General features: G+C 43.5%; 1 long non-coding RNA gene across 1 annotated transcript; it reads left to right on the top strand.

Moving 5' to 3' along the window:
- LOC146766578 (uncharacterized) lies at nucleotides 1–27,392 on the top strand. The gene is made up of 3 exons (XR_014957159.1): nucleotides 1–1,339; nucleotides 16,339–24,406; nucleotides 24,501–27,392. It is a non-coding gene; the product is annotated as an uncharacterized LOC146766578 (long non-coding RNA).
- The last annotated feature ends 560 nt before the right edge of the window (nucleotides 27,393–27,952 follow it).

The raw sequence follows: 27,952 nt of genomic DNA, 5'->3' as shown, positions 1-27,952 counted from the left end.
GATCATAAAAAATGTTACATAGTTACCTGTTGAGGCTATGATGAGCTGTGTGTCTCTTAACAACTGATTATTTTTTAACATCTGCTCCTTTTCTGAATCCCTTAGAAAACCTGTGCAGAATCTTCACATGAAATCAGCCCAGCCACTGAGTGAGGTTTGGATGTGTCCCACCTGCTGCCCCTGGCTCCTGGCAGGTGGAGCTGCTGCTGGAGGCAGACTGAGGATGGGCTGGGTTTTGCTTTGCAGTAGCAGTGTGGGGCTTTGGAGTCCTGGTGGGGGAAAAAAGAGGAACAGTGACATTTCCCCCTCTCTCAGCCCCTAAATTATCAGGCTAGCCCAGAGATCCGAGGCCTTGAGGGGAGGAACATCAGGAGATGGGCAAAGAGTTCCAAAAGAGGCTCTCACCCCGATGTGGTTTTCCAGCTCTTTATTCTATGATGTCCAGGGAAAAGAGCAGGGCAAAGAGAGCAAACAGAAAGGGTCAGGGGTTTATCCAGGCTCTGGACAGGGAGGGCTTCCCTGGTCTCCACCAACCCCGTCAGGGCAGGAAAGAGGGGTCCAGGGTTATCTGATCAGAGTCACAGGGGTCCCAGGGAATGGGGAAAAGCATGGCCCAAATGCACTGTAACAGGACAGGAAGAGCTCTATTGATTAGGTAAAATTCAGTGTTTTCAGCAGACACCCTGAGGGACTGCCAGCACTGGCTCTGCTCCCCTGGGCACAAGCCAGCCTCCCCACCACTGTTGCTGCTAGCACTTTTCTGTCAGACAAAGAGAATGGGCAAAAAGGTTCATGTGGGTAAAACTCACTTTCTCATTGTTTCCTCACAAGCCTGGCTCCCAAGCAAGTGGGAAGAGTAAGGAGCTGGATTCTCTTCCTTTTTAGGATCAAAACACTTCATCCTGGTATCTCTGACTTCCACCAGCCTGTGTCCCCTTTTCTCTTTCTCAGTGAGCTCTGTGTCAGGCTCCATGTTCTGTTCATGGCTGGCTGAATGTTTGAGAGAAGCCCCAATTTGCTCCCCAATCTGGGTTCTGGCTGCTTCTAACCAAGGCCAGGTGTGCTGAGCTGCAGCTCCAGCCTGGGAGCTGCTGGCTCTGAGCTGGGCTCTGTCTCTGGGGGGCTCAGGAGCTGCAGTTAAGCTCAGGTCCCAGCCCAGCTACTTGTCTGTGGTCACACTTGGCTCATTCTGCCCTTGTCCTGCTAAACTGACTTCCTGGCTTGACCCTCAGGCTGAGTGCTGTGGGACATGCCCTGTGATGAGGAGGATGCTGCCCTGTTCCTGCCTTGCTGTCCTCATCCCCCACCCTTGCTGAGCACACCACTTGTGATGAGCCAGGTAGGAAAAATCTGTCTCAGGTTTCATTTTTTTCCCCTCTGTATTTTTGAGTGCTTTCTTTGGCTTGTGCTGAGATACTGGGAAATGGAGGGGGCTACCCCTGTGTCTTCTGGATCGTTTTTTGAGGTGCTTCTGTGGAATGGGATGGCTTATTCCTATTTCCACCTTCAGTGCTCCTCTTCCTAAAATGCTACTTGCTATTGCAGACTCTGTCTCTCTAGCTCTGATTTTTTTGTATTTTTGCCAAAGAGAAAACCAGTCTTGTAGGACAAAGAGCCTTGTCCACGCAGCACAGTCCCACCATCTCTAAAATAATTGTCCCTTCTCCCTTAAGCACCTCTGCTCTGTGCTGTCCAGGAGGGGATTGTTTTGGACAGCAACTTAACCATAAAGCAGATTCTTCAGGAAAGAAATCTCCAAATCAACTTGTGCTCTGTATTTGAGAGTGACTGTAGGAAGGTGGCTGATCCTTGGCCTTGGAGAGTTGTTGGGTGTGGGTTTTTTGTTGTTGTGTTTCTTTAATATATAGCAGAACAGTTGTTTTAACACATCAAATGAATCTGTAGCTTGGTAAAGTAAATCTGTATAAAATACTAACTTTTTATTTATGTAGCCCTTCCTTTGGGCATTTCCTTGTTCATCACTCTTTATGTTATAAAGTGCAAACTGAGTGGCTTTGTACAAATAACCCTCTTTTAACACCCATGATCTCATAGGATAAATTTCTTGTTTCCAGATATTTCCTTGAAATCAGTTCTAGGCATAGTATTTCTAGGATTTGCAATTTTAAAAATCATAATGGTGGATAAGTACATTTTCTGCATTAGGGCAGTGGGTAATACTCACTGAATGTACATTCTCCTACCCATACCACAGCAGTTCATAAAACCACATTTCTGGTGAAGAACAGTATAAACAGGCAAGCAGTGAGAGATGTCTGAACAGAGCTTTGGCTTATTTAACGAGGAGGGAGGAAACCTCACCTGGGCACTGCAAACCTGTGCACTCCTCAGAAAGGAGAGGGGACACAAACTTCCCAGTGGCAGAAGCCAATGTGGCCTCATGGAAATCAATTTGCACAATACAGCTGGTGTTTGCCCTCTGTTTGGGGGAAAGGACAAAGAGGTTTGAAAATTTCCTCTATTTCACAGCAGCATCATCACAGGATACGAGCCCCTGTCCCAGTGTGGGAAATGAACTTATGAACTGGCTTAGAAACAAAAATGTTTCCCAAAAGGATCTGGCCAAAACTGCAGAGCATGATTTAATGCAAGAAGGAGGGCAGGCACTGAAAGGTCAGCGTGATGACAGATGATATTTCACTCTGCTTAGAGTTGTGCAGCTGTTTGCTGCTGCAGGAGGGTGCTGAGGGAAGGACAAAGCCCAGAAGCAGTATATCAATGCAGTGTGTCACAGGGGAGTGTTTGCTCCTGGAGGTTCCCACCTGGCCCTCAAGATGCTGCAGGAATGTGTCTGTCTTGGTTTGAACAGCCAGTTGTCTGCTAAGGAAGGCAGAAATCTCCCTTGAAATGGAAAATGTAAACTCCATCCCTCCAAATTGTTGTTATTTTGAAATTAAGGGGCTCTCGGGCAAAGATACAGGAATAGGAATAACAGTTCTTCATTAGGGAAGAAAATAAAAATATAAAATAAACAGTGCAGTAATACAAAACAACATGGCCAGAGTCAGAACATGCCCTGCCCCCCTGTGTGTCAGGGAGGTGGCTCAGCCCCATCCCAGGGGGGCTCAGCCTCCTGCAGTGCCAGCTGTGCTTCTGCTGGAGCAGGATCCTGCACAAGGGGGGAGTTTTCCTCTGGAGCTCCAGGGCTGGGGGAGATGGGCCTGGGCTCCTCTGGGAATGCAGGGGGAAGAAAGCTGCTCCTCTGGGAATGCAGGGGAAGGAAGCTGCTCCTCTGGGAATGCAGGGGGAAGGAAGCTGCTCCTCTGGAATGCAGGGGGAAGAAAGCTGCTCCTCTGGGAATGCAGGGGGAAGGAAGCTGCTCCTCTGGGAATGCAGGGGGAAGAAAGCTGCTCCTCTGGGAATGCAGGGGGAAGGAAGCTGCTCCTCTGGGAATGCAGGGGGGAGAAAGCTGCTCCTCTGGGAATGCAGGGGGAAGAAAGATGCTCCTCTGGGAATGCAGGGGGCAGAGGCTGCTGTGCTGTTCCCAGGTCAGATTGGATCCAGGTAGGAATGTTGGCTCCTCCCCTGGGCACAGCATCTCCCCATGGATGATGGAATTTTCTCAGCCATGCAGGGACACTCAGTGGCCATGGACAGCAGAGATCTCCTGGAGGGAGGATTGGCTGTGGAAGATAAAGAAAAAACTGCCCCATGAACAGAGGAGAACTGCCCCACCTCTGACAGATAAAATAGAATACTCACCCCCATTTCCAACCTGAAACAGCTTCCATGGGCTCATGCTCAGCACGGGGCCCAGGGGGATTGGAAGATAGTTCATGGAAGAATTTTGTGCATGGCAGTGTCTCTGTTCCACAGCTTTACACACAGCTTGCTTGTATTTTCATAGCAAAGAACAGGTGCCTGTGTGTTTGGGTGAGGCAGCACAAGTAATTCTTTTTGCCATTATCAGTCTATCATAGCCTGCAGAATCTGGTGATTATCTTATTCATCAAAACAGATGACATCTTTCTTAGACAGATTAATTAAGGATAAAGGCATAAGTTGGTGTGGTAAATCACTCTAACAAAAAAGTGACTTTCCTGGAATTATACCTTAGTAAAATATATATGCTGCTCTGACTGATGCAGCTTTTGCTGTTACCATAATTGAAAATGCAGAAGACATGAACTTTTTAATACCCTCAGATGTCATTAAGCAAAGAGGGCACACATTCTTCTGAATTCCAATGATTCCTGTTGTGCACAATTTTGGCCCCTCATTCTTTGGAATTAAAATAGAATTGAAAGTGTGCTACAGATAACAAAAAAAAAAAATGCTTTGAATTTCTGCATTTTGGAAGGAAAAATAAAAGCCCCTGTCAGTAGTTGAAAATCGAATCCTGTCCATATGTTTTCACTAAGTAACTCTCTCAAAGTGCCTGATTTGAGGGAGAGAATCTGTGGAGGCTTCCCTTGAAATTTCTGGTTTTAGCACAGTGTTCCTGCAAACCTCATGGTTTTCTTGCTGCCTCTGGTCTTAGCGAACACAAACAACATCAAAACATAGGAGAAATGAGTTTCTTTAAATTTAAAGGTGGTTTCCTTTACAACCTCTGCTTGGTGTAGCTGTGTCTGATCGCTGTGACAGGAGACCCAGGGAATGCCCCTGACCGTGGGGCGAATTTGGCTAAAGACAAGAGTAAATTCATGTGTGAGATACAGAGCTCAGACTGGCATGAAGAATTCAGGTTTTGAGCTGCTGGTGTGGTCACCTGTGGGTTCTTAATTTCTTTTCTGCCAAGGTCAGGATTAAATGTATGGGCTGGTATTTCTTGTTCAGACTCAGATGTTTATTAATTCTTATCTATGTCACAGTCTCACAAACCCTGAGTTCTACAGTGTTTCACTCTAACAAACTAAAAATTGAGTCCTGTCTCTCTCTCTACAAAGCCTTTTAAGGATAAACTGTCCAGTTAAGAAATGACACCTGAACTATTTTTACTTTTAACCCAATAACCAACCACCCATGCCCGCAATGTGGATTTTTTTATCCAATTACACAAAACCACCCAAACCCATGAAGAAGAAGGTGAAGAAGAAAGACCAGCTTCCACCCTAAAACCTCCATCTTAGCTCTGAATATATTACTATATTTTAAAACCTTAAACTCTAAGTTTTCCACCATGTGATATTACACACTTCTATTCAAATTCCATGTTACAGTGGGCTCATAGGCACTCTGTGCCCCCTTCCACGGGACCCTGTGACTCTGATCAGATATCCCTGGACCCCTCCTTCCTGCCCCAATGGGGTTGGTGGAGATCCAGGGAAACCCACCCTGTCCAAAGTCTATATAGACCCTGACATTTCCTGTTCGTCCTCTTTTGCCCTGCTCTCCCCATGGACATCACAGAATAAAGAGAGATGAACCAACATATCTGGGGTAAAAGCCTCTTTTGGAAATCTTTGCCATCTCCTGATATTCCTCCCCTCACAGCCTCGGATCTCTGGGCTAGCCTGATAATTCTGGGGGCTGAGAGGGGGGTAAACATCAACTCCACACCCACAATCCCAGTTCTGTCATTTCATTCTGGAAGCCTTCTCCACAGCCTCAGGTCAAATGCAGTGTTCTCTTGGGGTCAGTGCCTGCCAGCACAGAAAGTCTGAGATTCTCAGCAGCCAGGGTTCCAACACTCACCCATCTGCCTGTCTGGTAGAGGCATCTGCACACCCTGAGCTCTCGTGTCATGAGTGGGGCTGAAAGGCTCTGGGGGGGCTGTGAGTGGGGCTCTGTGTCTGGGATGGATGTGTCTGTCTCACTTCCCTCTATTGAAGCTCTTGCATTACATATTGTTTGGGCTTTGGGAAAGGCCAAAACAGAAAGCACCAGCATGGTCTAGCATTAGGATGCTCACCTGAGATTTGGGGTGGGGACGTTCCCCATGTCTCACCTCCTCCCCTTGGTGTGGGAAATGACCCTTGTGTTTGTGGGGTGAGGTGGTTGATGCCCTGGGAGGAGAGGATTGGGCATCTCTCAGGAACAGCTCCCATGAGGTAATGTAGCTCCTTCCAGGTGAAACTGTGAAAACTGCTCCTCCTGCCCTGCTTTTGTTCAGAGCTGTTTGTCCAGCTGCTTTCTGTGTCCCTGTGTGGGGGAGAGTCTCCCCACCAGGGCTGGGCGGTAAGGCAGGAGGTGCCAGCTCTGTGTCTGCCAGCACTGAACAGGCAGCTGGGTGTAACTGAAGGGAATTCTGTCTGTGTCCAGGGAAAGCTGGGGTCTCCAACACACCTGACATGGCCAGGCTGCAGTAAAAGCTCTCAGAATTGTGATTTTGGGCTGGAGTTATATGTATACACCAAAAATGTAAAATGTGCATCTCTTTTTCTGGATTTCTTTTCTGGATGAGTGTTTGGCCTCTTCTGATTGCTGTCTCATGTTCTGCTGGGTTGGCAAACCTTTGGCAGAGGCTCTGCATGCTGCTGGGTGTGTTGCTGGAAGGAGAGGACTGTGATAACAGCTGCACAGATTTCCCTGGGATGTATTGGTGCCTATAGGACCACTCAAAAACCGCAGCTAGAAGTTCTGAGACTCACCTTCCCACACACATCAGTGATCCTAAATAAGTAATGAACCAAATGTAGTTAAGATGCAAATGTAAATTATCTTAGTTTCAGCTTGGCTTGCATAAAGCTGTTAATTTCCATTAGCGTTAATGAGAAAATACACCCAAAGGTTTTCTCCAGGCAAGAGTTCTTATCCTCCTAACCATCATTTCACTTTTATAGTTTCTTTCAAATGAGGATATTTGTATTTTGCAAACTTAATTAAGAATTAATTAATTGACATTATCCCTGGAAGGAAGAGCAAATGGCATTTTCCTGATTTTACCAGTGAGTGAGTGGAGGTTGCTCAGTGGGATGTGGGACTCCTGGCTCTGATGTTGACATCTGCCACCATACTTGGCATTCTTACTGATTTGCCATTCTTACTGATTTGCCATTCTTTCTTGCCATTCTTTCTTGCCAGTCTTTCTTTCTTGCCATTCTTTCTTTTTTTCTTACCATTCTTTCTTTCTTTCTTTCTTACCATTCTTTGTTCTTTATTCATACTTACCACTCGTGCCACCATATTGAACTTACTGGGAACTTTGACAAGTTTCTGTCTAATGTCCATCCACTTTCATAATCTCAGATGTTGCTTCTCTGACGGTTGTTTAACTGAGTTGGGGAATGAGAGAGCTGTTCTTTTTAGCCAAGCACCTCACTTGAACACAGCAGTTCTCTTTGTTCTGTTTGCTGTTCTGCTAAACACCCACAGATCTGTTGAGACTTTTGTATCTGCATTTATGGAAGAGCAGACAGCTTCACTAGCTGTCTGCAGAAGCAGATCCCATTTTGGCTGTGAGCTGTGACTGGCACTATGAAACACCACACTGGGACCTTCACCCTGTAATTTCCTACCTCTGTCTTAATGAGCAGCCTTGGTGCTGTTCACAGTGGCTAGCTAATTTCTACACATTCATTCTATGTCATATTTCTTCCTAGCACTCCATCAGATTTGTAAACCAAATTCCCAAATGATGGGGAGTGTGTTTTTCTTTGCAATTAGGCTGATTCACCAATGGCATAACTAATAGAAGAGCAGAAAACTGAGAAATTATACCCTTCTGATGGAGTCTGGGGGTGGAACTTGGGAACAGAGATGGTAAGAAACAGAAAGATTAAATGAGAATGAAGGGGAGAGGATCAAAGTACTAAAAAGAGGCAGGAGGATGTGGAGATGAGACATTGGAACAAGAGAAGTGATTACAGCACACGAGAAAGTCTGGAGAAGTGGCTGTGCATAAACAAAGATATTTCACTTCCCACAGAGGGCAAGAGATGATGAAAGAGGAGCTAGCAAAGTTTGTTACTGTCTGTCTCTGCTCGCTTCTCCACTGCTGTGCAGCCTGTATGTTGGACAATACCATTGCTCCAGGTGTATTTTTATCCTTTTTCCTGCGAGTCCCATCCAGAGAGCTGCATGATCATGTGAATCTCAGTTTTCAGTTCAAGGAGTCTAGCTGGCATGACCTGCTTGGACACTTGAGCAATGGACTCTAAGTTTGAAAGGAAAAGAAAAAATATTTGAAATTGTCATAATGAAGGATGACACAATTATTTTGTTGACTAAGTGAAAAAGAAACAGTCTTGTAGGTTTTGTGGGGTCTTACCCTTTCAATAGCTCTACACTAAAGTTCTTAAATCCCTGTACATGCATTTTAACTTTGCATCTTGAAAGAAATAGGAAAAATAAAAGCCAACCCCTTTCCTACCTGTATCTCTCTTTATCACCTCTTTTGACTTCTAAAATCTTACTTGGAGAAGAAACAATTCCAACCTGTAATAACCATGTCTCTGAGCAGTTTTGTGTTGGATGGAAGTCACTAATCCTTTTATGGCATCCTTTGTGAGGATGATCCTTGTCTAGCCCTATATATTGATTAAAATTAAGCATTACACAAACCCTTTATAATCTTAAAGGATTATTCTTTTTATCTCCTCCTCATTTTTTTGAATTAACTCTTTTGTACCCCAGCTGATCAACGAGATGCCTTTTTTTTTTTTTCTTAAACAGAAATGTTGCAGAGTGAATTGATTTCCTATTTGCTTATATTCAGCTTTAATGAAATATGCAAATGGACAATTTCAGGGCACGATATTGCAGGTTAATCTTAAAATGGACATCCCCATTGTGTAGGATAGGGAGCCAGAGCCCATTTATGCATATAGTGATTAATAGAGAGGGTCACAAAGAACACTGGAATTGTTTCTGTGCCAAAACATTTGTTCCTTTGTTGGTTTATACATGTACAGCTTTGCTGGCTTGCAGAATTGTCCTCACACATAGCCACGATGAATAATCTGGTTTTTTGGATGTGTGGGTTTGGTTTGGTTTTGCATTGTTGAAGACAAAAATTTATTAACTGCATTATTTTTGATGAATCATTTCACGTGATGGCAGAGTAGGATCCAAGTCATACCTGAATTTGGCCTGTGTGGCCAGAAGTATGTAATTTCTATTTTTCCTTTTAGGACTGGGACACAAAGGGCCATCTGTAAAATAACCAATTGCTAGAGGCAACCTCAAAGCACACAATTTTTAAAACAAAGTCCAATGAACTGTCTGGACACATTTCTACTCCTCCTACTCCTCCTTGCAGCCTGGGGGTTTGCTGCTCATTTTAAGAGAGTGCTTATCTGGTACCCTGTGACCCCTCAAAGCCAGTACACTGCACTAACCTTAAATTTACACCAAATTTACTTCTTGTTCCTAGTGACTAAGAGGAGGTGAGGTTGGTAATTCCTGCTGCCAGGTCAGGCAAGGAGCTGTGTTTGTCAGGTGGGGGCCAGCACCTGCCTTGAGGAGCAGCCACGTAGCTGAGAAATGCTCTGTGGCAAATCCTCACAGGCCACAGCAACAAATCCAAATGTTTCAGAAGCCATGTAAGCAAAGGCAGGGCTGTCTGTGCCTGTGTTGATTCCTGTGTTCTAAATAGAGACTTGTTGATCAGGAAACCATAATAGAAACTGGAATTTGGGCCTCCTCCTGCCTGTCTGTGGCTCACCATGGCAGGATGTGACGACTGGAACAGAAGCTGTGTTTGTAGGATACTTGCCCCAGATGTTCTGTGTGCCCCTGCTCTGGGGGTTTTACACTGCACAACTGTCAGAGCTGTGACTTTGTCCAGTGTCTCCCCTTGAGCAGAGCCAGCAGGTGCTTCCACAGCATAAACAACAGTGCAGCACAGAATGCACTACTGTGCACAGCAATGGTGCTGTGCCAATAGCCAACATCAGCTGGCAAAATACCTTGAGTGCTGGTTAAAATTGTTCTCTGAGCACAAGACAAAAGCTTTGACAAGGTTATGAGCTATTAAAATATAAAGTTTCTGCTTTGCCTCAGCAGGTTGCTGGGAAGAGACTTACCCAGGCTACCACTTAATTAGCATTAATGTAGTTACAGGGTTAAGCAATAAACTCTCTTTTGGCTTTCAGCAGGTCAAATTATTCATTAACAACCTCTGGGCAAAGCCTAGCCAGCTCATATGCTTAAAAACCAATTAGATTTATCCCTGGTTTTACTAAGGTTCTCTTTGGTCTTAAAAGGTTCATCAGCAAAGTTGGAAGGGGCTGGACCTGCAGCCAGTCCTTTGGGGCTGGAGATTTCCTTTCTTCCTTCTTCAGGGTTAATGCAGGATTCCTTTTGATACAAATCCAACCTCTTGGATTGTTTGGTGTGGTTTATCTCTCTGTAATTAAGAATTCACTGACAAAACTGGCTTCAAACTGGCTGTTAATTGCTTCTTAACACTGGCTGTTCTTCTGGTGTGCCTCTGTAATATTGGGGGGGGTTGGGTTTTTCACTGAAAATCTAAGCTGTGAAACCTGAGCTCTCCTTTCTGTACCTTTCAACCTACTTCTTGATAGGAGAAACTGCACCAGGTTATGAGTCTATGAGCACTAGTCTACTTTTTAATCTAGAAGTCAAAACTAAGCCAACTTTTCATCAAAAAGTTTTGATTAAAAGAAGTCAAAGAATAACAACTTCTCATCCAAGCCCTAGAATTCCCCTTCCTTTGGCACTAGCAGAATATTGGGGGAAGTAACTGACCCCAAGTCCTTCTCAGAGCCTCATTCACAAGGAGCTGAGGTTTTCCTTTGCACCTGGCTTCAGCAGGGGCAAGAGCTGCTAGCAGAGCACTCATCCCCAACACTTTGGATGGAGTCTGTGATGGGCATGGCCCAGGGCTTCCAGGTTACCACCATGAGCCCAGTGCCCTCCCTTCTCCTGAAGAACTCTTTACCATCTCTGATAATGGAGCTGTCTAGCTCAGTGGTTTTACTTGTTATGAATTTTGCTATCTGAATAGAATTTCTAAAGTTCACAAAGCCACCCAGTGCTGAAATAACAACACTGCTGTGCTGGGAGATGGAAACAGCTTTGAGCCTGTCACTATTATCTCCTGAAGAGGCTGAAGGTAGCAATGGCTAGCTCACATCCCATCATGTGACTCTGGAAACCAAATAATTTTTCAAATAAACCAAATTTAAAATTACATTTTGTGCTTTTATGAGCAAACTGCCATTACAAGGTAATTTTAATTTAATAATGTAAAGCAAAACAACTAATTCCCTAAAGCAATGTAGCAACTTCAGACTGTGGAGGCTGTTCTGCTTTAGTGTGGCAAAAAATGCAGCTGTAACAAACTGGGCAGTGAGGAATTGGATGCACTCCCTGTGAGCACATCCTGCCTAACAGGAGCCAGGGACACCAAGGATTTGGCACAGCCCTGCCTTGCCTTGTGCTGCATCACAGGGTGGGATGGAGGGGTTTGTCCAGGGGTTGGTAAATTCATGGCAGTTACCAAAAGAAGCACTTTGGACCAAGCACTAGGATGTTGAACTTTGGCCAAGCTGCAAGGCTCATTAAATCATTTCTTCCACCAGACAGGGCTGCTCAAGACCTGTCCAGCTTGGCCTTGAACAGTTTCAGCTACAGCTTCCCTGGGGGACCTGTGCCAGGGCCTCACTATGGGAATAAATCACACAGACTCCAGTTTCTTCATGGTGGGAAAAGGCCTTTCTTTAGTCACAGAACTCCTTTTTATACAGACCTCGTATGTGTCTCCAATTGGTCAGTAGTTTTCTTGCCAGTTACTTTATTGGTTATTAACAAGATGTTATTCTGTACTAATTGCTCACTCAAACTCTCAGTGTGTATGTGCAGGAAAAGTTGTTTGCGAGTAATAGTTTTAAATTTTTTATCTAATGGTGTAAAACCAGTTTATACAGGTGTTAGGTGTTTTTTACCCAGGAATAGATTGTTATATTTGTGAACTGCTCACACCAGGATTGCTTTCACGTGGGAACTTGCAAAGGGCTAGCCACCGATTTTAGGAGAGCAGGCTTGATTTTATGAAGCCTTTTTTTATGATTTCTCTACCTTACTTCTTTATGACTTCTCACCACTCTGAAAGGGAAGAATTTCTTCCTATTATTTAACCTAGCCCTGCCTTCTGTCAGTTTAAAGCCATTTTCTCATGTCCTGTTGCTCCATACCTGTTTCAAAAGTCCCTCCCCATCTCCTTTTAGGTATTAGAAGGAAGTCTGAGGTCTCCCCAAAGCCTTCTCTGCTCCAGGCTGAACAACCCTGACTCAGCCTGTCTGCACAGCAAAGGCCAGCTCTGGTCATCCTTGTGCTCACCTCTGGACACACTCCTGCAGATCTTCCTTCTAATCCTGGGGAGTCCCAGAGGTGGATACAGCACTGCAGGGGGGTCTCAGCTGAGCAGAGGGGCAGAATCACTTCCCTTGATCTGATGCTGCTTTTGATGCAGCCCAGAACACATTTGGATTTTGAGGCTTTCATGGTGAACATCTCATCACTCAACACCCCCCTGAATCCTTCCCTGCAGGACTGCTCTGGATCCACTCTCTCCCCAGCCTGGATTTGTTACAGCAATCTTTAAAGCCTTTAGATTTAGGCTGTTAAACTTCTGTGTTGAGAGGATGGAAAGCTGTGTTGGAAGAGGAGCTTCTCTGCAGGTACTTTCCAAAGAAAGGCTCATCCCTGGCTCTCCTACAAGCTTTAACTTCATCACCTCCCATGACAAATGAGGCCAAAGGATGCTGTGAATTTCCTTCCTTCTCTGTTCTTACTGGCTTCCTTCCCAGAATTTGGTGTTGCTCTGACTTTAATTTGCCTCTTACTCTCTTCAACAGCACATTGGTGCTTTTAATATTCTGCTTTTAATATTTACACCATTTGCTGGTGTGAATTAAAAGCCCATTTGCTGCTGCATTGAACGGGTTTGTAGCTGCCAGTGCCTTCTGTGTGAGCTGCTGTGCTGCACTCAGCAGAGTAACCCAGGAGGCTGTGGTCACCTGGGGCTGTGCACCCAGCCAGAGGCCAGGGGAAGGCTGGAGGTGAAGGATCCCTTCTGGCATGCCCACAGCATTTAGGAATAAGGCAGGTGAGACAGAAGGGAAATGCTGCTGCGGGACAGTCCAGGAGCTGAAAGGTCCCAGCAGTGACAGCAGGAAAGTGCTGGTGGGGCTGAGTGCTGGGAGTGCAGACAGAATTCCTGCTCACCCCTGCAGAAAGGAGCCTGTGCCTGCTCTGTGCTGCAGACAGGGCCCATTTCAGCCACGCTTTTGCTGTCACTGCTCAGTGACTTTTGCTTTTTTGTCTTGTGAGCACCGTGATGCTCAATTCTGTCATAGTTGAGATGGAGACAATACAAAGCAACACACTCCATTTCCAGAAGGCTTCAAACTGGCTTTATTCTAGCATGCATGCTTTTTATACATTCATACAAAACTCAAAGTTTACACCTCACTCATTGGTCATGTCAGACATACAAAGTGCTCACTGGAATAGGCAGTTGCAGGTTCCTCTTATTTATCCTTCTTTCTTTCTTGGTTTCTATGTCACTGACCTTGGTAGAAAATTCTTTCAGGGCTGAACATGGATCCTCTTACCAAATTTCTGTCTGGCTCACAGAAATTGCTGTAAAACCTCTTCAACACAATTCTAATCACAGCCAGAGACCTGAGGGGCTTGAAACCATGAGTAATTCAGGAAGAGTGAGAAAACAAATGGGAGGTGGAACAGGGAGCACAGCAGATCAGGATATCCTTACCTTGGTAGGGTACAGGCTGTGAGGTAAGTGACCACGGATAAGAGACTGAGAAAGCACAGCACAGCAGATACCAGAGGCTTTGAAACTGCAGTTTTGTAAGGCTGCCAAGTAACATAAACAATAGGCTGGCTCAGTAACTAGTGGATGTTGTAGGTTAGTAATGGTTGGCTCTCACAATTAAGGGGTGAACATTATATGTATGTTAAGAGAAATTGTGTAGATGTATAGTTATGTTCCTGCAATATATCCTCCTCCCGCCTTGCACTGTTATCATGGGATGGCCTTGGTACTCGGGGCATTTGGGGAGGCTGGTTTGTTACTGTGGCAACACCTGAGCTGCAGCCAAGGTGTAAGAAAGTGATCTCCACCCCTGGACAGCGAGGAAGGAGACACTGACAAAACTTTAGGAGGCACTAGAAGTATAAAAGGCAGAGCATCCATTATTGAGCACATGGCTGGTAGTTACAGAAGCTCCCAGAGTTTCATTTTTCCTTATTTAGTCCTTTTGTTGCACTTTTTATTAAAGTTTAATAAAATTTTAAGAAGTGAGCAGTCGTTTCTCACAGTGGATGTGATTGCTCAGAGCTGTAACTGCTAGAGCTGTAACAGAATAAAACTGCACTGTGAAAACAATATTGGGACTTTAATGACTTCTATACCCTGTACCTCTGTGCTCAGACTTCAATAAACAACTTCAACTCTGACTCCTGCTCGGGCTTTGGCTTTTTTTGCCTGGATTACTTTTAGCCTCTCTGCCTTTCTTTGGAATCCTGTCTCTCAGCCACCCGACAAGGAAGGACTTTCCCGATTGTTGTGTTACTGGTACACATTTACTGAGTTTAATTCAGCAGATCAGGGGAGGAAATGCACACAGGACTGGAGGGCAGGGAAGGTCCAGGGAGGAAGAAAAGAGAAAAAGGCTGAAATGTGTTTTACCAACTTATAAGAAAATTAGATGGTGTGAATTACTTAATTAAAATTAAGCATGACACAAAATTTATAATCTTAAAGAATTATTCTTTTTCTCTCCTTATTTTTTGAATTAATGCTTTTGTACCCCAGCTGATCAATGAGCTGGCTTTTTTTTTTTTTTTTCCTTAAACAGAAATGCTGCAGAGTGAATTGATTTCCTATTTGCTTATGTCCAGCTGTAATGCAATATGCAAATGGACACTTTCAGGGCACAATATTGCAGGTTAATCTGAAGGTAGGCATCCCTGTCCACCTGTGTGCAATTTTTTATCATATCTCACACCAGTGCTTACCAAAGGGAGAGCCCAAAATAGTGCAGCAGCTTCTGTCAGGCAGATTTGACCCTCTGCACCAAAGACTTAAGGGCCTGAAGAAACCTTGTGCATGAGTTAGAGGGACTTTTGGCAAATAAAATGCACATTGTATTACATGTAAGTGAGCAAGGCTGAACCATGGGAAGCTCTGAATGCCCAAGGCACCTGGGAGAAGTTTCTGTTGTACAGTGGGGTGAGCCTGGGAGCTGGGGCAGCCTCTTCTGCAAAGGTCAGCAGCACGTCTCTGCTGGCTGCTTTTCCTTAGAAGCACCATGAGACAATGCAGTGCAGTGCTGCTGCTGCTGCTTTTTGCAGGGTGTGAGTGAAACGTAAATCTTGAGGAATTTAGAGATTTTAGAGGAGCTAAGATTTTAGTTAGAAATAAGTCTTACTAGAGTTAATTAAAATAAATGAGTAGGCCTTGATGAAGTTAAGAGTTAGTAGTGAACCAATAATTGATTGCTTGTCAGCACAATGTTTAGTTAGCTGGGTTTATAATGAAGAATATAGAATCTGACAAATAGCTTTTAGGAACATAAGACAATTGTGGGCCTCTGTTCTGAAACCAATTGAAGACAAGGAATGGGAGTTCTACCAAGAGTTCATTTGTCATATTTGCATTGAAAAGGTAGAAAGGTCAGAACGAGGAAGACTTCATTTACTTCCTCATTTTGGGACCCCTCCCCATTTCAAGGAACAAACTACACATGCTGAATAGCTTTTAAAGTGATTAGCATACAAAGTGGGGAATGGGATGTACCAAAATTATGAATATGTATTTGTATTTTGTGTATTCAATACTTGTATGGATAAAAAGACTCTGTAATCACCTGGAAGGTGCGGTGTGGATTTGGGAGCTATCCCACACACAATAAACACACACTTTCTAACTTTAAACTGTTAGAGAGTTTTTGTTCCTCACAGTTGGATATCAGTACTAGATCAATATCCATATTTTTTAATAAATCATGCAGTGGATAAATAGGAGGTGGATTCATATAGTGAAATAATAGCTGAAAACTGAAGAAAAACAAAGAAAACAAAATTAGGAGGACTTTTCCCAGCTGGATTTTACACTGGTTTGAGGATAATGGTATTTCAGAAATACCCAGAAGACACAACTCTGACTTTCTGCACTCTTAGTTGAAAGAAGACTAATTTGGAAATTGAGCATTGCTCATAATGCTTATGATTTTGATATGTTGGTTTACAGAAGGGAGGCATATATTAAAAATAATTAAGTAGCACTGGCATTTCAGTGCTGCTCAATTACAGCACTCCTCTCTTGAGGATGACAGTCATTAGACTGCAGGTGTGATTATAACCCACTTTTCTCTGGAGATTACTTTTTTGTCTGTGTTTGAAAAACTGTCATCAACTTTGTTGCCTTTGTCTTCCATTTTCTAGCTCTTGGTTTTATGGGAAGGAGGAGGAAAAGGGAAGAAAATAAATGAGAAGAGTGATGATTGCTATTCCAGGAAGGTAAAGAAGAAAGAAGGCCATTCCTGGCAGTGCCCCAGGAAAATGCCACTCAGCCCTGACTGATTCTCCTGGGGTGAGTCGCTTCCCTTTTAGAGTAGTCCCAGAAGATTACTTGGAGAACTTGCATTTACAAGTGACTTCAAGGATGTTCCTTTATCAGGGCTGCACATCAGAAACTATATAAATTAAAGCTCTCATTAGAGCCCATGAGTAGCTACAGTTTGTCTCTTAAGACTCACCTGAGAACATCCCTATTTAAATGTAAATGCAGCTTTCCCACGGGGCTGCAGGGATTTCCCCCACCTAAAGCACAGAAAGGAAGGGGGCAAGTGCAAGGAAACCCTGGATCTGAAGGATGAGGATTTATTTCTCTTCAGGTAAAATTTATTATTTGTGTACTTTTATGCCCTGTAAGTCAATCAAACATAACCCCAAACCATGCAGTTCGAACATACCAGTCAAGTAAAACTAATTCTGCAGTTTCAGAAAAGTCCTTTTTCAGTGGTTATCAGTGCCTGTTTTGATACTGTATTGCCCCAAAAAGTAAACACAGTCCTTTAGGAGTAAAGGACCCAGAGAAGAGGCCAAATTCTGGTGTCAGCTTCACAGAAAACACAACCCTCAAAAGGCCATCACAGTTGTATTTTGAATTTGTGTTCCTTTCTGCTGGCCAGCTCCTGTTCCTGTGCTTCCACACTTAGCAGCAGCCAAAGCTTGAACTGCTGCAAGGCTCCTGTGAAGAACATGTTTGTTTGTCTGGAAACCTCAAAATTTTTTATTTTCAGGTCGCAGAAGAACTGCCCCAACCTGGGCTGGGCAGGACAGGGGTGCAGAGGAAGGAACTGAGGCAATCCCATGGGAAAACTGTGAGAGGCTGGATGGAAAATTTGCCTCCAAGGCTGGGGAGTGCCCCAAGGGAAGGACAGGAGTGCAAGAGCTCTGTCCAGGAGCACTGTGCTGTGCTCACCTGCCTTCTGTTTAGTCACTGAGCTGTTGGTGTTGCAGTCTTTCAAAAAACAAATGCAGAACTCCTTTTGAATAAACTGAATTCACTGGGTCATTGTGCTGAAGGCACAGCCTGAGCTAAGGTAAAAAGTTGCCCCAAAATGAGCCATGCTGGTTATGAGAGACAGGTGAATAAAGGTAAATAGGTGAATAAAGCAGAAATGTTTTAATGTTTTCACATGGTTTTGCCAGAGAAAATTTCTTTCTTAGCTTGAGAAACTGATCACTATTTTCAAACCAGTTCTGGTGCTAGATATATGGCTGGTTTTGTTTTCCAGAACTTCAGGTTTGTGTTTAACAGGCTGCCCTTGGGAGTCAGGTCTGTCCTTCCCTGTCCTCACCCTTCTTTAAGATATTGAGCAACTCTGACATTGAGCATTTATTGTGATAATGATATTATTTCTTATTATCATATAACAATTGATACAAAGCTGTTATTCTCTCCACTTTCCTGAGTGAATTTTGGTTTGTACAGCTCAGCTCAGACTGCAGGATTACCTTATTCTCTTAGAACCTCTAAAAATTGCTTTAGGCCCACTGACAATTGGCACAACTGTTCTTTGAGTCTCTGCAAGACCACTGGAAACAGGCTCTCTGTGGATCTGAAAACCATAAATTAAGAACCACTGAACTAAACAGAGTTCAAACAATTCCTCAGGCAATAATGGATACTTTTATCTGCTTCTCCCTCTCCCAGCTCTGATCAAATCCAGCTTTTCCTGTTTTACCTTAATGGGTAGAAGGCAGCTGAAGCAGTACACTGACAAATAGGACAGCACAATTGCTTCAAGGAAGTTACCCTTCACATGAGCCACTTAAGGGGAAAAAATAAAATTACTTCATATAAAACTCCATGGTTTATTGCCTAAGCCTGGAAAGGGTAGTAAAATAGTACTGAGTTGGAAATTTTTAATTAAACCAATGCTTGATGACTTAAAATTTGTTTATGACTTCTAGCAAAGATTAATGCACAATAGCAAGCCAAACAATTTATTATTTCAGAGCTTGTTGTCATGTAATTTGTAGAACTGAGTGAAAAAGAGATTATTACATTCAAACAAATTTATTGTTCTGTAGCCTGGAGTTTTTCTTTTGGTTATGTTTGGCTGTTTTGTCATAAAGTAAAAGTCCATAAATTACAGCACTGAAGCAACTCCCTGAAGGAGTGGGATACTCCCACAGGCTTCAGACAGAAGCTCTGAACTCTACTGATCAAGGCAGAAGGCTTGGGTTTCCTCGGAGCTGTAATCACATATTGTTAGAGATGTAGACTAGAAGTGGGTAAATCATTTGTCTAATCTTTAAAACAGCTTGTTTATTAAGGGAGAAATTTAGCATATAAAATTGCACAAGAACAAGACCTTTATATCAGTCTCAGATTTTCAAAACTTTATGGAAGATGATTTCTCAGCTACAGGAAACAAAAAACTGCAAAACCCTTCCTGCCAACTTTTTTTTTTTCTAACTAGCTACAGCCACCTCATTAAGGAGACTGTTCTTGATCAAACTTTTCTGTCAGTTTTCTTAATCACCAAATTGAATTTCACCTCTTTCAACTTGAGAACCATTATTCTTCTCCTTAATGACAGGACTTGATTTAAACTATTCCTTTTCATTCACGGTGTTATTACAGTTAAGGATTAAATGTTAAAAAGAAGCCATCCCAAAGCCTCACTGTACAAAACTGGAAATCTTAATTTCACTAAAATAAAATGCCACAAATTGTCAGGGTATGGCTGTATGAAGAACTTCTCAACTCATCTCAAAGTTATTTAGAGGTTTCTTTCAGTTTTCATTCCTGAACCCATATGCCATTAGTTCAGGAGCCCCTCAGTTGTGGAGGGGGTGTGTAGGCTGGGATCTCACTCTGAGCCCCAAAATAATTTCTCTGGCACCACAGAAAGGGTTGGGGAGGAGTGCAGGATGAAGAACATCTTTGCTGCAGGAGACAATGTGCTGAGAGCCACACAGGAATCAGACCAGGTTTAGGCTGCCGGCAGGATTTCACCCTTAATGCTTCCACATGATAATTTGGTGACAGGAAGTCATGGCTAACTGATTACTAGTTGGACAAGATGTGTATGTTGAATGAGACACCTGGGGACTGATTTTCACCCTTCTCAAAGTCCTGGACAAGGCTGTCTGAGTTTGGATGTCCATACAGAGAAGTTAGGCTGACATCAGCTGTAGGATCTTTTAGAGTTGGGGTATGTTTATGTCACTCCAGTGAAATTTCTCAGAAAAATCTGAAAAAAAAATAAAGAAAAATATAAGAGATTTCCCTTTGAAAGGCAGAGGCCACTGTCAGCAAAGCAGCAGTAGCCTTTCAGTCACGGGGCAGCAGAGATGTCCCCATGAGAGTGACGGGGACCTCACCAGACAAGATGTGCCTGGAGCTCAGAGAGGTTTTCCAGCTGCTTCCATGCACAGCAGTGTGAATATCTGCTGTCCCCCTGTGCCTGTACAGGTCCCAGAGCCCTGTTCCCACCTGCTGTGCTCTGAGTGAAGACATGCAGAGTGCCATGGGCTTTGTTTAACCCCTTCTGTGCCACTCTGGGCTGTGAGGCACGGGGTGAGTGCTGGGAGGCTGCAGCTGATTGATTGAAGTTCCTTTGCTGTTCAGCTCTCTAAAGGCACAGAGTGGTCTCGGGGTCAGCCTGTTGGGACCCCAAGAGTGTGAAAGTCCTTGTTCCCCTAGCCCGTGCAGCCAAAGAAGGAGTCTGAACGCATAGGGTTGAGTTTTCAAGGTTTATTTTTCCTTGTCTATAACATGTCTCTGTGGCTTGCCGAGGTCCACCTAGAAACGAAGCTGTGGCAATCTGCCCCCCACCTCAGGTGGAGATTACGTTTTATACTCAAAATTATGTGTATTATATTTACAACACTGCCAATGCCCACCACCTATGTTAGACAGTGAATCTCTACCTTAAACCAATAGAAAAGTGCCACCATCACAGCAAGACATGGAGGACAAGAAGAAGGAGAAGAAGGCCAGGACATGCCCAAATTCCTCCATCTTGACCCCCTGAATTACATTCTAAAAACCTCAAATTTCTACTTTTCCACCCTGTGTTAATCCAAATATCACACTACTCAAACCCTTGTGGTTTGTAATTCCTCATAGAGTTGGCAGCTTTTTTCCATGGGCTAAAGTTGAAGCCACAGATGTTTTTGACTTCATGCCTTGGTCTCATGACAGCCAGGGCAGCCAGAGGGATATCCTGGACTCTGACAGAGTGGGACACCCCAACCATGTCCCAGGGCTTGTGGAAGAGGTTTTACAGTGACTTCTGTGAGCCAGAGAGAAGTTTGGTAAGAGGATCCATGTTCACCCCTGAAAGAATTCTCTACCAAGGTCGGTGACATAGAAACCAAGAAAGAAAGAAGGATAAATAAGAGAAACCTGCAACTGCCTATTCCAGTGAGCACTTTGTCTCTTGTGACCAATGAGTAAACTGTAAACTTTGAATTTTGTAAAAATGTATAAAACCATGCCTGCTAGAATAAAACCAGGTTGAAGCCCTCTGAAAATTGAGTGTGTTGCCTTGTGTTGTGACTGCCTTAACTACAACAAGGGCTCCTATACAAGGTGGCTCTGCTGGGAGCCCCTGGGGCGCTGGAGCAGGGCAGAGGCCCTGGCAGTGGAGTGGCAATCCATGAGATGCTGGAGTTGAGTTCAGTGATAATTTTTGCCCCAGTGCCACGCATGGGAGAGCTGCCAGAACAGCTCCAGCTGCTGTGTGCCATGCACCCTTCTGGATCCCTCCTCCTGTCCTCCCCTCCCTCAGAGCACTGGGTGGCACAAGGGATTTATCCACAGCCACGTCTCCTTTGCTCTAAGACCTTCCTCCCATATTTCTGATGTCCTCATTGTGACCCAGTGCTGCTGCTTCTTTTTGTGCTCATCCTACATCCCCTGGGATTAGGGCACTCTCCTTGAAATTACTAGCTCTTGCTTCTCCTTTGTCTCTCCAGCTCTTTTCCACAAATCCAGTGGAGTAATGGGACGTTAGAGCTTTTTTTGGAAGTGTTTTCATCTTAAGATTCCAGAATGCATAGATTCCTCCCTCCCTCCCTGCCTCCCTCCTTTCTGTAGTACTAGAGGAATGAGTTTTACATAATGCCGTAGGTTCTCAAGCTCAAATAAGAGACATTGGTAAGGAATAAGAAATTAATCCATAGGAGTGGAACAGAACTGCATTTTGCAATCAAAAACATATTAGATGATGCATAAGAAAACAACAACAACAACAACAACAACAATAATGTTTCAAATTATTATTGTCATTTAGCAACCAGGAATCAGAGTTACTGCTGCCATTTCATGGTAGCTCTTGTGGAAGGTGCCCCACATGCATTATCCAGTATTGTGAGTGTTTCTGATGTGCCTCTGGTTTATGTATAGTAATAGAACAGCTGTACACAGCATTTTATGTTTAGCAGCAGGTTTGTGAGGATGAAGAGAAATGCCTGCACACCTGCATTGTTCCCATGGCACCTGAGCACTTAAATGTCTTTTTCTGTTTGACATCCTTCGTATTTTAATAGCACACAGAGGCATCAACAGAGATGGGAGCTCCATTATACAAAGCACTAATAGAACATGAGAATGGCAGCGCCTGCCCCAAGTAACAGACTGTCTAAAACAGGCAAAACAGGCACTAAAAGGTGTATTGTCTCCTTTTATAGGTAAGGCCATGGGATAAATGAAGACTGTGTAGTTACACACAGTCTATAATAGTCGTAGACATTGAACTTCTAACTAGAGAGTTGCACACCTCTGTTTTTTAAAGAGAATAACTGCTGCTGTCTTGGAAACAATTTATGTCTGTTAATCAAACTGTAAAATGAAGTAATGCAGGTATTGAGACAGAAAGGTGATGTGTTCAGATATAACTTCATGGGAATGTTTCACAGGAACGGACATTAAGAAGGAACTAAAGATTTTTTCATTTTAAACATTTTTAAAAGTGCAACCTATAACTAAAATAGAAAGATATGTCTTTGTCCTTCACCACTTTCATGCCTCTGGTGTTCCCTAGATTTACTGGGGGTATTTGGGTTTTAAACTACACTGAGGATAATTCTATATTGTCCCAGAGACTCATTCATTAGGATAAGACCCCAGTGCAGAGTGCATTGCTGAACAGCAGCAGCTTTCCCAGCTTTAAAAGAAATCTTCCAGTTTTTAAATGTATTTACATTTAGTTACTCTACTTAAAATGCAAGAGGAGAAAATACAGTTAGTCTCTCTAATTCCTCTTAAAATTCAAAGGCTAAAAAACCACCATTTCTTCAGACAAGGAAGAGTCCTTTGAGATTATCAGATGCACTGCCCACTATTTTTCAGTAAGATGTGCAGCCCTGACACTTTGTTTTCTGCAGTGGATGAGTACCTGCATGTGGCAAGTTTGTGGGAAATGAATTCCTCACCTTCAGTGAGACTTAAGGAGAGCACTGGTGCCATCTGCACTGATCCCATCACAGCCACTTTATGGGCAGCTGGCATGTCGAGGCACCCACTCTCCTCATTAATCCCCCATTCCACTACACTAAACTTCTGCAGAGATGGCAACACATTGCAGATGGAATTAATCCACCATGGCAGGAGCTAATTAAGAGAACAAATCTGAAGCAGTGCCTTATGGCTTTAATTCCCTTTTTATACCTGCAGGGCAAGGACTGTTAAAAATGAAAAGAAGTTAAGCGTGAGCTGGCGCTGGTTTAACCATGTCTGCAATCTCAAATACTATTGCTCCTGCTCATTTCAGTAAAGCCTTGGATCAGACTTGAAAATAAAGAATTAATGAAGTATGAGGAGAACAGGGGAAAAGGAGTTTTCATTAGGAATGCTCAGAAATCAACCTGAGCACTCTCCTGAGAAAGCTGATACACTTAATCTCAGCATCAAAGCAGAGTTTTGTAAGGTGGCAGATATTTCTAGGAAAGGGTATTCAGACAGATATCAAAAGTCTTTTCAGGAGCAAGTAAAGTATAAATCATTTAAGATTGTATCTTTTAGAGCAAGAAATAGTCCTCCACAGGGTGTTGTGTCAGGGTAGGAGCAACCAGCTGTGCTTGTGTCTTCCAAAGGAGAAATCTCTTTTCATAGATTTTGAAACACATGATCTTAATTTAAAAATAATTAATAATCCTGAAGCCTTTCATTATCTACCAGTTTGACTCTCTTGATGTCCCCTACCAGCTAAAGCCAAAAATGGGGGGGTGATGAAAACAAAAGCCTCTGTACTTGATTTTGTGAGATGGGAGTGCCTGTATATAAATGACCAATAGCAGAGGAAATTAATAAAATGTGCACAGGAGCATATGGGAAATGTTAGAGCTACTGGTGATCTGTGCAGTATTTATGTGTAAAACCTTGAAGTGTGTTTTCTGGAGCAGAGCTTTGCAAAATGTGTTATTTCAAACTTAAAGAGCTCTATTTGTAGCCCGCTGAAGCATGTACTTGGCTTTAAGCACATGTTGAAGACTGTTCTGTCCTTGTCAAAACATTTTGGGCTAAACACACAGATGATATAAGAGTGAGGATTAGTATTATGTGATCTGTCTTAGGGTCCTGTGCTAGCACAGAGGAATTTCCAGTCCTGGTTTTAGACTTGAGGCCCTCTAGGCAGTGAAGTTGTTGGTACCACAAAAACAAGAGAGGACTTGATAAAGACAGCTGTAGGAAATGTTGAGTAATTGACATTTTTCTCCAGGAACTGAAGCAGCTCCTCTGACAGAAAAAACTCCTTTCTTTTCCTGAAATTAATTCCTTATGCCCTTACTTGTCAAAATAGAATGGTGGAAAAAACCAGGTCAGAGCTTGCTTTCATTGGTGATTAGCAACAGCACTGGAACTCCCACCCCATCCCAGATCGGTGGTCTGAGCTGAAATAAAGGTAGGCCTGTGGGAATTGCCTTGCAGCAACATCCAGAGACCTGGCTGCACTGGGATGTTTAGGAAATAAAGATGATGTTGGACCAGGTGTCAGCTACAGCTCTGAGGCTTTTTTTGGAGCCGTGGTTCTGTCCTGAACACTTGGCAATGTGTGAGGCTTGGTTTCTCTGTTCTTTTGCAGATGTGGGCAGTGGGAACCAATGCCAAGGTCCAAGGCAGGGTCACTGTGCCAATGTTGCCTTTTTCAACCTGGAAATGAAACTTCAGTATAGAAGATAATGAAAAAGTGGATCTTTATTTGAAGGTCATCAGGGACAGTTATGGAAGGATGTCCACAAAAGTCCACCTACACAGGGTGAGTACAGTATTAATAGATTGTGGGAAATTAGCATAATTGATAAAAAGCATTGATTAGGAGGACAAGTGGTGATGCAATTCCCCCCAGGTCAAGCCCCTTCTCTGGAGCCACCCCCCTTGGTAATAACTGCACTTTGTCCATGAAAATGTCCATCTGGAAGAGCTGTTCTCAACCTTGCTTTCTGAAAGAATCAAGATAGCACTGGGCCCTTGTACCCCTAGGGCTTGGAGCTCTGGAATTTGTTTTGTCTTCCTGCCATGGGAAAGGGCATGGAGAAATACTGGGAAAACTAGCTGGAATTCATAGGTTACAGAGTGCCAAATATATGTGCAAGGAATGCAGAGAACATAGAAAAGAAAGCAGGCAAAACCCAAGATTGCATCACAAGGCAGTGGGGTGAAAAATCCCCTGCAGAAATCACACTTAGAAAGGGAACTGTGACCTCCAAAGTGAATGGCCAGGAGGGGACTTGGGGCACTGGGTGTCCTAAGGGGAGAGAAGGACAATTGCAGCATCAGTGGGCAAAGCACAGTGCAGATGGAGCCCCACTAGAGCATCTGAGGCAGATTAATGCAGAGCTGTGCCTCCCTTACGAGGCTCTGTGGGCTCTGGGATGCTTCTGGTTCATCTTGCCACAGCTTTTCTGCCTGCTGAAGTCAGTGGGAATTCCGTATCTCCTCCAAGTTCAAGGTTACCCTTAAGCACAGACATTAATTGGATTGGGAACAAGTCCTTTGCCGAGTTAGGGTCAGGCATTCTTACATCCCACATGCAGAGCATCTCATTAAAAGAATGTGTCTGATTGCAGAAAAATAACAGCTTGGGAGCAGAACATCAAATGTGCTTTTCATAAAGGTATTTGTCACTTGCTGTGTGTCTGTTACTTGCAGTGAATTAGAATGATGCATTCTTAAATCCAGCTGAAAGCTGGTTCTGCACAATTAAGATTGATTTTTGTGTATGTACTCGAATAACTTACATAGGGACAGATATCTTAAATACAAGCCTCATTATTTTTCAACCTATGCAAATGTCTTACATTTTACTGCTAGATTATTAATATCCAGTTGCTTATACATGATGAGACAGAGTCTGTATAAATTTTTTGAAAAAGTGCCTCTGAGCATTGGTGCAACAGAAACATCAAAGTTACTACAAATCCTTCAGACAGGGCTCCTAGAGGTTTGGTTTGTCTCAAAGTGAGAAATTTAAGCTTGAACTGCAAGATAGAATCTTTAGAATTGCTATGGGGAAGAGGAAAAAAAATAAGGAGCAGAGATTTTGGCATATGTTCTTTGGTCATAGCTCAAGGAAGACTGTGAGTATTATTGATTGGGGATTTCACCTTCCAATTGTGAAAAAAGATTGAAGACTTAATTTTACTTGTGGCAGGCAAGCATCAAGCCCTGCTTGTGTAACTGTGTGCTCAGCCAAGCTGCCAGGCTGGGCACAGCTTCATTGCCCTCTTCACATCTGTGAGAAGAAATTGCAGAAGGCTGCCACAAAAGTCTGGGTTTAAAAAAGCCCCAGACACTGGAATACTTGTGGAAGTGTTCCTGAGATGAAAGGACGTATCTGTGTTGCTGAAGTAAGTTCTTTTTTTCAGACTGACCCAGGTTCCATTCCTGCTACTTTCAAGACAGTTGATTTGTAGGCAGGAGGAGCTGGACTCTGAATCCTTCTGAGCAGGCAGCTCCTGTGCTGAAGAGATGGAAGTCTTGAAAGATATCTCTAGGCAGAAGGTTCCTATATTTATTTGATCTGTAGGTAAAAAAGAATATTTTTATGATATTTGGTAATTCATGCAAAGGCTTTCAACTTAATTTTTCCCTATTGATATTTTTCCAGCTAGTTCAGATGGCAGGTTACTCTTTCATGCCTCCCAAACTGCTTATCTTCAGATCAAATTGTCACAAAAGCCTAATTCATTAAAACACCCCCAGCCTTCTACAGAGACTTGTGGTAAGGATCAGAATCCTTCTCTTTACCAGTTCTATTTTTCAGAGTCTGATGTTTATAAACCATTTGATACATAACTGCATTAATTCACTTGGTGTCCTCAGCAGTTTTGTCTTGGGATTTTATGTATTTTAAAAGGAAACACTTCTTAGTAAGTCAGCAGTGCAAGAGGGACTTATTTGTGGTTTTGTGGATGAGTGGCAAAACTGTTTTAAAACAATCTACAGTAGTGTCATGGGGAGGAGGGAAAGATGGAGGGAAAAATTGGGAAGGGCTATGTTTATCTTCATTTTTGCCCTCGTGTTCTGCTGGATCTGTTCCTTCACCCCCATCAGAAGTGACCATGCCCTGTAAAATTTGAGCACCTCCTTAGATTGTTCCTGCTCCCATCAGGTAAAGGGCTGATGCCTTTTTGGGCTACCTAAAAACAGAGGCCAGACAAAATTAAGGGAACAAAAATAAGTTCTATTTATTGAAGGGTCTTCAGATACATTTAGAGCAGATGAAGCCCCCCTGGGGCTGCACCCAAAAATGGACCACGGCTCACAGGTCTTCACACTTTTATAAATTTGGGCCATTTGCATATTGAGGGTTCATCTTCCAATTCCAGCTTCAGGTAATGAAGTATTTTATCCCCAGACTGTTCCCCCCAACTCACTTTTGTTTCCATCTCTCTGGCCTGAGGCAGTGAGGTGTCCTTGACTGCCAGGCCTGGAGAGGAATTGCTGTGTCTGCCCAAAATGGGAAAGCAGCAGCTCACACTGTGTGTGGAGTTTAGAGTTATACACTAAAGAACTGCAGGGTTAGAAATAGATGGAAAATATAAAAGCTGAAATGCTAAGGCACCAGGGCAAAGGCAGGAGCAGAGGTTCTGGGAGGTGGTGGCCAGGTGGGACACGTCTGGTCCAGGGTGCTGCATCCTTGCTCTGTCTGCCTGGCCTGGACTTTGTGTCCTGAGAGTCCTGGGGCCAGGCATTCATCCCTGACCCCAGCACACCTGGCTGCAGCTCTGACAATCCAACAGATTTTAGAGTCAGAAGAGCTTTTGAAGAGAAAATTAAGAGTAGAGCTACCCATCAAAAACCTCTGAAAGGCACCAAGGGAGGTTCATAGAAGAGCTGGGGGGAGGGGGGAGTTTCTAGAGGATTCTTTCCTTTGATAGCTGAATAAGGTTTAAGAATTTAAACACTTTCTTAAAATAATGCCTTCAGTTGTGTGGGTGGAAGTAACAAATCTTTCAGCTCATAAAACGGATGCTTCGTATAATTTCCTGATGTTCACTTACCTTGGCTGTTAATGGAAACTTGCATTCCAGC

Source organism: Lonchura striata, chromosome 9 (assembly GCF_050655825.1).
Source record: "Lonchura striata isolate lonStrDom1 chromosome 9, ASM5065582v1, whole genome shotgun sequence".
Taxonomy (NCBI): Eukaryota; Metazoa; Chordata; class Aves; order Passeriformes; family Estrildidae; genus Lonchura; species Lonchura striata.
The sequence above is the reverse complement of the archived record's forward strand: the minus strand, read 5'-3'. Positions and strand labels throughout refer to the sequence as shown.